A 9,268-nucleotide genomic window follows, 5' to 3' on the forward strand; every position below is an offset into this window, starting at 1 on the left:
ATATATATCTCTCTATATATATATATATATATATATATATATATATATATACACATACATACATATACATACATACATACAAACAACAAAACACTAGCATCTCTGCACTCAAGCCCTTATAGTGTTGATCAATAAAGACATCTTTAAACATTATCGTTAATCATTAATTGTATGAAAAACTTTCCATAATAAAAAGACAAAGCAAAAGCAGTTTTGCTTTTTCAAAATGGCATGGCATAATGTACTTATTAATAGATTACAGGTACACCTATGAATATTTGTGATGGCACAAAAGTGTCCCTTTTTTTGAATGCCACAGGCAGTGAAGGAGTTAATTTATACATTAACATTTGCTTCCATCCATCACATAACACAATTCTATGGTATTCCAAAAGGTTAATTTAATTTGTTCAGTTTTTACATGATCAATATGAAGCCGGAAACAAAATTTGATTTAAAAGACATTATCTAATTTAAAATGGAGAAAGAGCATACAGAGTCCACCCGTATTCTATGTTCACAAAGGCACACTGGGTCATCCCATAATTAGATAAGAATACAAAGTGTTTACAGTATGTGTACACAGGCCATAACAGAACAATAGGCGTCCGTTTGGATACTAGAAAAATACCCAACCTTTTTTTTTTGTTTTATGTACACATGGGTTCATGACAAGACAACTAACCAAGTTAACCTGGGTGTTAAAGGAGAACTATGGGGTTAGGGTTTTTCCCCATAGTTCTCCTTAGGGTAACAGGAGGACACAAACTGGCGTCCTCCCGTCACCCTAAGCCCAGTATACCGTGAGCTACAGCTCGCGGCATACTGAGAGGCCGCAGTATACCGCGAGACGCTGCAGCGGATCCCGACAATTATGTCTGGATCCGCCCAGCTGCGTGAGTGACAGCTGTCTCTGCCTATCTAGAGGCAGAGCCAGCTGTACCAGCCTCTTGCCCCATCCGTTCAGCCATTGAGCGCTGGAGGATCGGAGTGGGGGGAATCCAGCCACTCCCCTGTCACGGCAGAGAGCTGTGACAGGATCGAGAAGTGTAGTCAAACATTGTACAGTATCTGTAAAATACCATTTAGATTTACCAAAACTATGAGGACAACTTTAAACAATTCAATTGGTATCAGGTAGGTCCTTGCACTTGCAGGCCCATATAAGGTATTCTAATCAAGAGGTGCTGAGTTGAAGGTAAGTAAGGACCTACATGATGGTTAACAGATTTTCTAAAGCTTATGTTTTCCTGTTTGCATATATGACCTTCTCATATAGAAGTATTTGTTTAACCATCGATATCCACTGAGCTATAGTGAGCAGTAGCGGATTCATCCACCTAATCACTGTATATAATGACAAGAGTTTATCTCAGAAATATTCTAGTGTAACATGACCATATCGCCTCATCTGATTTTCCAAATGTCCATATTTCAGGGATGGGATAGAAAGATGCAATTTGGACATCAACAAATTAGTCACCTGGTGCCAGAAATCAGAAATGTTAGGGCAATTCCACAACAGGTTTTCCTTGGCTACTTTAACAAGGCCTGTACAGAGCTTAAGCTAGTCTCATACGGACAGTGATTTGCTAGCAATTTCAAACAGCTATTGATTGTAAAAGGAATGGACGAGGACAACCTACCACTATATCTGTCAAATGTCTATAAATCAATATACTTCTTAAATTAAAAAAAATCAATGAATCTGGATTAAAGCTGTTGAACTTACATCACAGTCACAGAGATATAGACATTATTCAAGGACAGGGCTAATTTCCCTATATGTGTGGCATTATAACAATAATATTTCTATGATGGCACCATAGTATTAAAAAAAACAGATGATTTCCAGTCCAAATATTGAATGATCTCTTATCATATAAGCAGTGGCGTAGTGTGGACTGTCAGCGCTTGGGGAAAATTGAGTCTTGCGTGCCCCCCGCCTCTGTAAAGTGAAATCCCCCTGCACCCCAACAATGTGTAACCCCCTAACCTGCACCTTGACACTGTGATGCCCAATAATACCTGCACAACAATATTTTTATTAATCATTTATTATGAATTTATCTTAATATTTTATTAATTAGCAATTGATTATTGGGCAGCACAGAGTGTCAATGTGCAGGAGAGGGGGTTACATACTATTGGGCAGTACAGAGTGTCAGGGTGCAGGAGAAGAGGTTACACATTATTGGGGTACAGGCAGGTGTCGGCTCACAGTGAGCTGACACCTGTCTATACCCCAATAATGTGTAACCTATTAACATCTTTCAGCAGGCCAGGTGCCCAGCACACACACTGCCTGCAGTCTCTGGGGCCCCACGCTACACCGCTGCTGCTCTCCATCCTTTGAGGATGGCGGATCCTGATCCTCAGTCCGAATCACTCACCCTCACTGGAGTGCTGCCAGCGCTGAAGACCATCCTGGGCCTAGCTACACAGTGTGCAGGGGGCAGGGCAGCATGGCACATTCAATGTGCGCCCCTATCATACACGGTGTATGCAGAGGAGATTCAGGGGTGATCCGACGGTGTGTCCTATATAGCGCCTTCATTTTATATGGCCCATATACCAAACATGCATTACCTATAATATAATATGGGGGTAAATAGAGGATGGGGAAGCTGGCAGACACACAGCAGTGCTGTGACAGCACTGGACGGAAAACACAGTGCACCTAAAAATGTTGTACCCGGGGTAGGGATGCACCATTTTTTCCAGACCGAGTACCGATACTTTACCTCAAGTACACGCCGATACCAATTGCCAATACCTTTCTTTTAGTGTTGTGTGACAATTTTTCTAAAACAATACAAACTAATGATTTTAGGACAGTGGTGAAGTGCCATTACCTGGCTGCAGCCCTCGATCACTGCAACACTGGTAAGTTCTGTTACTGACTCCAAGCTGTAGAGGGACTACAAATCCCAGCAATACATTATACAGCAATGCAGAATAATATGAAGCTACAAAATCTGTGCTGCTGTGGGATGCTGGCCTGATGTCTCCAATGGAGGGTCTCAGGAGGACTGTGAGGGGTCTCACCAGGGCTGTGCAGGATTCCCTAGGAAGGAGGAGATGTGCGGCCGGCGCTGTAAACAGGTGCTGTGAAGTCACCAGCAAGCGCAGGACCTTACAGCAGCTGAATCTTTTCATAAATTTAAACGGCCGGTATCAGGGCATTTTCACTAGTATGCATAGTCTTGAAAAAAATGCCCAGTATGAGCACCCATACTGATACGGGTATCAGTGCATCCCTGGCGAGGAAGCCGCTGGTTGAGGCAGACAAGTAAGCATGGACTAACCTGGAGCGACTCACTGCTTTCTTTTTTTTTTATAAATTCTTTATTTAAAAGTTTTGATAGTGATCACAGGAAAAAAAAATCAAGTGCAAAAGTAGCAAATAGTTGCTCTCTCGGGTGGTCATCAAGAAAATATACCAAATGCATTGCAATATATATAAACATAGTAAGCAAAATAAAACATTTAAGTCGCGAAATTAAATAGGAAGAGGGAGTACCCCATGCTCGGCTCGTTGGTGATCAATAAATATCTCGACAGGTGTACATAAAAGTATCCAGGTGCTTATGAGCGCATCTGTGAGTCCAAGAGAGGTAAGTGGAGGGAGAGGACTTCTATCCCTGGGTGAGACGACATCCTGTCGGTTGCATGCATAGGAGATGCCGTTTAAAAAACTTTAATGCAAAATGCCACAATGTTAGGCAAGTGAATGTGAATAGGTTGTGTGGGTAAGGGGTAAATGTCCGAGCGAGAGCACGCACTTGATCCCAAAACCGCCAGAGGGCCGGGCAAGACCAGAAAATGTGTAGCATTCCCGCCCCGGGTTGTTGGCAGCACCAAAGGTCGGGTGACTCAGGGAATACTGCATGAAGGGATTGTGGAGTACGGTACCATCTAGTCACAATCTTATAGCCCAGTTTGGTATGACTCACTGCTTTCTGACATCAAAACAAAACTTCACTTTGGTTTCTCTACTATAAAAAGTGTGTGTGGTGCAATTGAAGGGTAAGGGGTTTAAAGAGACAATGTCATATTCTAAACTATGCCATACTTGGTATCAGAATCGGATATTACAGGAGTGATCTTGTAGATGGTGATGGGTTAGTTTTGATGAGCACTTTGCTTTATGTTTGCTTTAGAAATAAGCTTACAATCTAGCCGACTATCACTCTATCTAAAATATTTGGACTGGCGTTCCTCTTTAAGACACTCCCCAGCCACATCCCCTATGACATTAGCATCAGCGCAGATAACAACAGTCCCCCAACACCCCCCCTCCCAACCCCCCTGAAAAAAAACTGCAAAACTTAATGTGTAAAATATATGTTTTATGTGCTTAACAGTGCACTTAAAATGGTCAGTATTAGAAAAAGGGAGATGCACATTTTTGCTGATTACAGCAATAGCATTTGTACATACAGATCTATAAATAAGATCTAAAGGGAGAACTGTAAAGGGAAGATTTGGGTAAAAAAGAGGGACTGTCTCTCCAAAAATCAAGCACTGTAAGATATGCACTATTCACATATGCCTGGGACAGAATGATCTCCAAATGTGGCTCTGGACATCATATACTGTATGTCCAACATTAACTATGGGACTTGAAGACTAACCTTTTAAACTACCAATATACATGCCACCAATGTAAGTGAGATCATTATTCATTACCACTATCTATTATTTCCTGCTGGCTAAGTTATTTCAAATTATCAGAAAAAAAATGCAAAACACTCACTATAAAAATTGTTTTGTGTTGCAGTGATTTATCACTAAAATGACACAGACTAATAGCTTCTGATCTGTAATGAATTGTCCATTTAACCTTCCTATATGTCTTCCACGCAGTGGGCCTGTCTGTGTATGTGAGATAGACCACCATCATCACAAGTCCATGACATGAGGCTCTCCCTGTCTAATGACTGGCAAATAGCTCATTACTGGCAGTCTGGGTTCTGAATGAATCTGACCTGAAAACCATTAATCACGTTCAGCAGGAGGTGCATATAGCCAGACTCCAAAATAACACCACCTTCCTATTAAGGGTTTGTCCAATACACAGAACTATGCACTGCCATTTAAAGACTCTGTGCAAAATAGTAAAATCTAAAGTAAAAAGGAAACATGTATGCTTTCTGGTTTTGGATGCGATGTTAAGATACAAAATTGTGTTCCTTAATGTTTGGCCTCTTGCTTCTGTGCGTGCAGGACACCAACTGAACATTACACACAATGAAATACCAAACCATAAATAATATTCCTTTTCTAAGGATGCCTTAATTTGAAGTGTGGATTTAGGTACAGGGAATAGACGGTTCAGGTATCTCTATATAGAACACAATACATATATTGGAACATTTTACTGAGAAACCAACAGGAATGCTTTGTTCAGCTAGGACCTTCAACACTTTTGCTCTAGTTTTTTTTAGCCACACGACAAAATGTAAACCAACAGAAAGTCATTTTGGCCATTTAGTAAATCTTAATGGTTGCTAGTAGAAAACATTTTACTAAAAATAGATTCTGTAAAATAATATGGAGACTACTTTAACTAATGTTTGTGTGCAATCATAAGTGCATAACATGAATGCTGAACCCGAATTAGATTCTCATATCTGAAGGCCTTGATTTATATCTGATACTCTAGCGAATGGAGAAAGATTAGTATCATGTGCTTAAACCCAATAGCTTCTATCTATATCATATGTATAATTTATTACACAAATTGTAAAGCCATAAGTGACTTTTGATATCCTTCTTCCAATCAACAAACATGAGCCACTCTGGTGCTGGTATTTCCGGCTTGTCCAATCAGTTCAGTGCACAGACTGCACAGAATATAAAGATGACAGGAAGGGTAAGTGATCTCAAATCCACTGGGGTTTGGGCCAAAATGTCATCCTAGAGTTGTGTGAAAAAGTGTTGACATCCTTCGTGATTTTTCATTGTTTTGCACGTTTGTCACACTTTAATGTTTCAGATCATCAAACAAATGTAAATATTAGTCAAAGATAACACAAGTAAACACAACATGCAGTTTTTAAGGGAAAGTTTTTATTATTAAGGGAAAACAAAATCAAAACCCACATGGCCCTGTGTGAAAGTGTTTGCCCCCTCCCCCCCCCCTGTTAAAACATAACTTAACTCTGGTTTATCACACCTGAGTTCAATTTCTCTAGCCACACCCAGGCCTGATTACTGCCACACCTGTTCGCAATCAAGAAATCACTTAAATAAGACTTGACTGACAAAGTGAAGTAGACCAAAACATCCTCAAAAGCTACACATCATGCCGAGATCCAAAGAAATCCAGGAACAAATGAGAAAGAAAGTAATTTAGATCCATCAGTCTGGAAAAGGTTATAAAGCTATTTCTAAAGCTGTGGGACTCCAGCGAACCACAGTGAGAGCCATTATCCACAAATGGCGAAAACATGGAACAGTGGTGAACCTTCCCAGGAGTGGGCGGCCAACCAAAATTACCCCAAGAGCGCATTGATGACTCATCCAAGAGGTCACAAAAGACCCCACAACGACATCCAAAGAACTGCAGGCCTTACTTGCCTCAGGTCAGTGTTCATGACTCCACCATAAGAATGACTGGACAAAAATGGCCTGCATGGCAGAGTTCCAAGATGAAAACCGCTGCTGAGCAAAAAGAACATAAAAGCTTGTCTCCGTTATGCCAGAAAACATCTTGATGATCCCCAAGACTTTTGGGAAAATACTCTGTGGACTGACGAGACAAAAGTTGAACTTTTTGGAAGGTGTGTGTCCCATTACATCTGGCGTAAGAGTAACACCGCATTTCAGAAAAAGAACATCATACCAACAGTAAAATATGGTGGTGGTAGTGTGATGGTCTGGGGCTGTTTTGCTGCTTCAGGACCTGGAAGACTTGCTGTGATAAATGGAACCATGAATTCTGCTGTCTACCAAAAAATCCTGAAGGATAATGTGCGGCCATCTGTTCGTGACCTCAAGCTGAAGCGAACTTGGGTTCTGCAGCAGGACAATGATCCAAAACACACCAGCAAGTTCACCTCTGAATGGCTGAAGAAAAACAAAATGAAGACTTTGGAGTGGCCTAGTCAAAGTCCTGACCTGAATCCTATTGAGATGCTGTGGCATGACCTTAAAAAGGCGGCTCAAAAACCTTCCAATGTGGCTGAATTACAACAATTCTGCAAAGATGAGTGGACCAAAATTCCTGCACAGCGCTGTAACAGACTCATTGCAAGTTATCGCAAACGCCTGATTGCAGTTCTTGCTGCTATGGGTGGACCAAGCAGTTATTAGGTTTAGGGGGGCAAACACTTTTTCACACAGGGCCATGTGGGTTTGGATTTTGTTTTCCCTCAATAATAAAAACCTTCCTTTAAAAACTGCATGTTGTGTTTACTTATTTAAATTTGTTTGATGATCTGAAACATTAAAGTGTGACAAACGTGCAAAACAATGAAAAATCAGGAAGGGGGCCAACACTTTTTCACACAACTGTATATACTCTACAAAGTATAAATGCAAAAATTTAAATAGTTTGTGAACCTTTCAAATGTTTTCAGGTCTCGTAATGTGCATAAATATTGGTCTCATGACAACATGTAATGATTTTACTGATAATCCCTGTAAACTCGTTGTCCTAATGCAACATCTGCCTAGATAAACTGTCTGACTAACCTGCCCCTGCACTGAAGGTCCGATGGAAGTGACAAGATCTCCTATGGCTACCGTTAATCCCTTAGGTACTATTCAGCTGTTTGGTTCCAGGACCATAAAAAAGATAATCTCATTTACAAAACAACTTTAAACTGGCATCACCAGCGTGTGCATTGTTAAAGTGGAACTCCAGTTTGTTAGCATGCTGTAAACCATACAAAGCAGCTTTCCCTGCAAAACTCCCCTTGTCTCAAGCGTTGCTACCTACAAACACTCTACTCTGTAGCTGGATGAATTATGGCCAACCCACTTCTTGTGAGCCCAGGCTGTCATGAATGAACATGTAAGCCTAGGCTCACATTTCAATACTGCTCTGCACTATTTAAGACTGCCTACCGCCACTCAAGAGAAAGAAGACCTGAGGAATATTCAGCTGTTTGGTTCCAGGACCATAAAAAAGATAATCTCATTTACAAAACAACTTTAAACTGGCATCACCAGCGTGTGCATTGTTAAAGTGGAACTCCAGTTTTGTTTATAAAAATAAAGAAAAAAACATAGCATGCTGTAAACCATACAAAGCAGCTTTCCCTGCAAAACTCCCCTTGTCTCAAGCGTTGCTACCTACAAACACTCTACTCTGTAGCTGGATGAATTATGGCCAACCCACTTCTTGTGAGCCCAGGCTGTCATGAATGAACATGTAAGCCTAGGCTCACATTTCAATACTGCTCTGCACTATTTAAGACTGCCTACCGCCACTCAAGAGAAAGAAGACCTGAGGACAGCACATGACCAAGCAGTAGATACCAGGAAAAAAATGTACGTATTAATTTGTTTAAAACCTGGTGTAGGAGTGTGGGGAGAAGAGATTTTTCAACATACTGGAGTTCTCCTTTAACACAGTGGTCCACAAGAGGAATAAAAATGAATAGGCTGGAAACAAAGGCAAAAGGTAACTTAGGTCAAACCCTGCAAAGAAATAACAAAGTTACAATTCATCCTACCATCCAGTAATAGCCTTCAAGATGCATAACTGATTGATTTAACGCCGACAAATTTTGCTGTAGCAATCTCCTATAAAATTGGTTTGAGAGTTACTTGGCTGCATACAATGAATTTCCCATTTTAAGCCTTAACTGGTTGTACTTCATCCTTTATGCCTCCGGCTGAAATCTTTTGTTTCTTCAACTACTTGCAGTCAGGTACAGAGGGGAGGCCACAAACCAGAAACTATTCAATTTACTGCTTACATACGTTCATCTGGACCGGATTACCTGTGTGCCTTTTCAAATTTCATATTTTAAAGTAATTCGTCACAGAATGCATGCACTTTAAAGTATCTTACAGCCATGCTGTATGGAAACAGACGCTTGTTAATGTTACCAAACAATACACATTGTTGTTTAAGCAGCTTTAAATGCATCAAACGTGCCTCATTATTACGCTGAATATTTCTTCGTTTTACGACAATGGACTACAGCATTATTGTGGTTAATGTGTTATATATGCCAAAAGTTGACAATTTCTCTCTCTTTAAAACCTTCGTAGTTCAACATTTTATCTAAAAACAGACCTATACTAAAAT

The 9,268-nt window shown here is 40.5% G+C and overlaps 1 protein-coding gene across 4 annotated transcripts in view; it reads right to left on the bottom strand.

The window, feature by feature from the left end:
• NBEA (neurobeachin) overlaps positions 1-9,268 on the bottom strand; it is a 553,993-nt gene that overhangs the window by 192,065 nt on the left and 352,660 nt on the right. The gene's annotated exons all lie outside the window — the stretch shown is intronic.

The sequence above is a fragment of the Nanorana parkeri genome, unplaced genomic scaffold, assembly GCF_000935625.1.
Source record: "Nanorana parkeri isolate BGI_ZX_2015 unplaced genomic scaffold, ASM93562v1 scaffold8, whole genome shotgun sequence".
In the NCBI taxonomy this organism is placed as follows: domain Eukaryota; kingdom Metazoa; phylum Chordata; class Amphibia; order Anura; family Dicroglossidae; genus Nanorana; species Nanorana parkeri.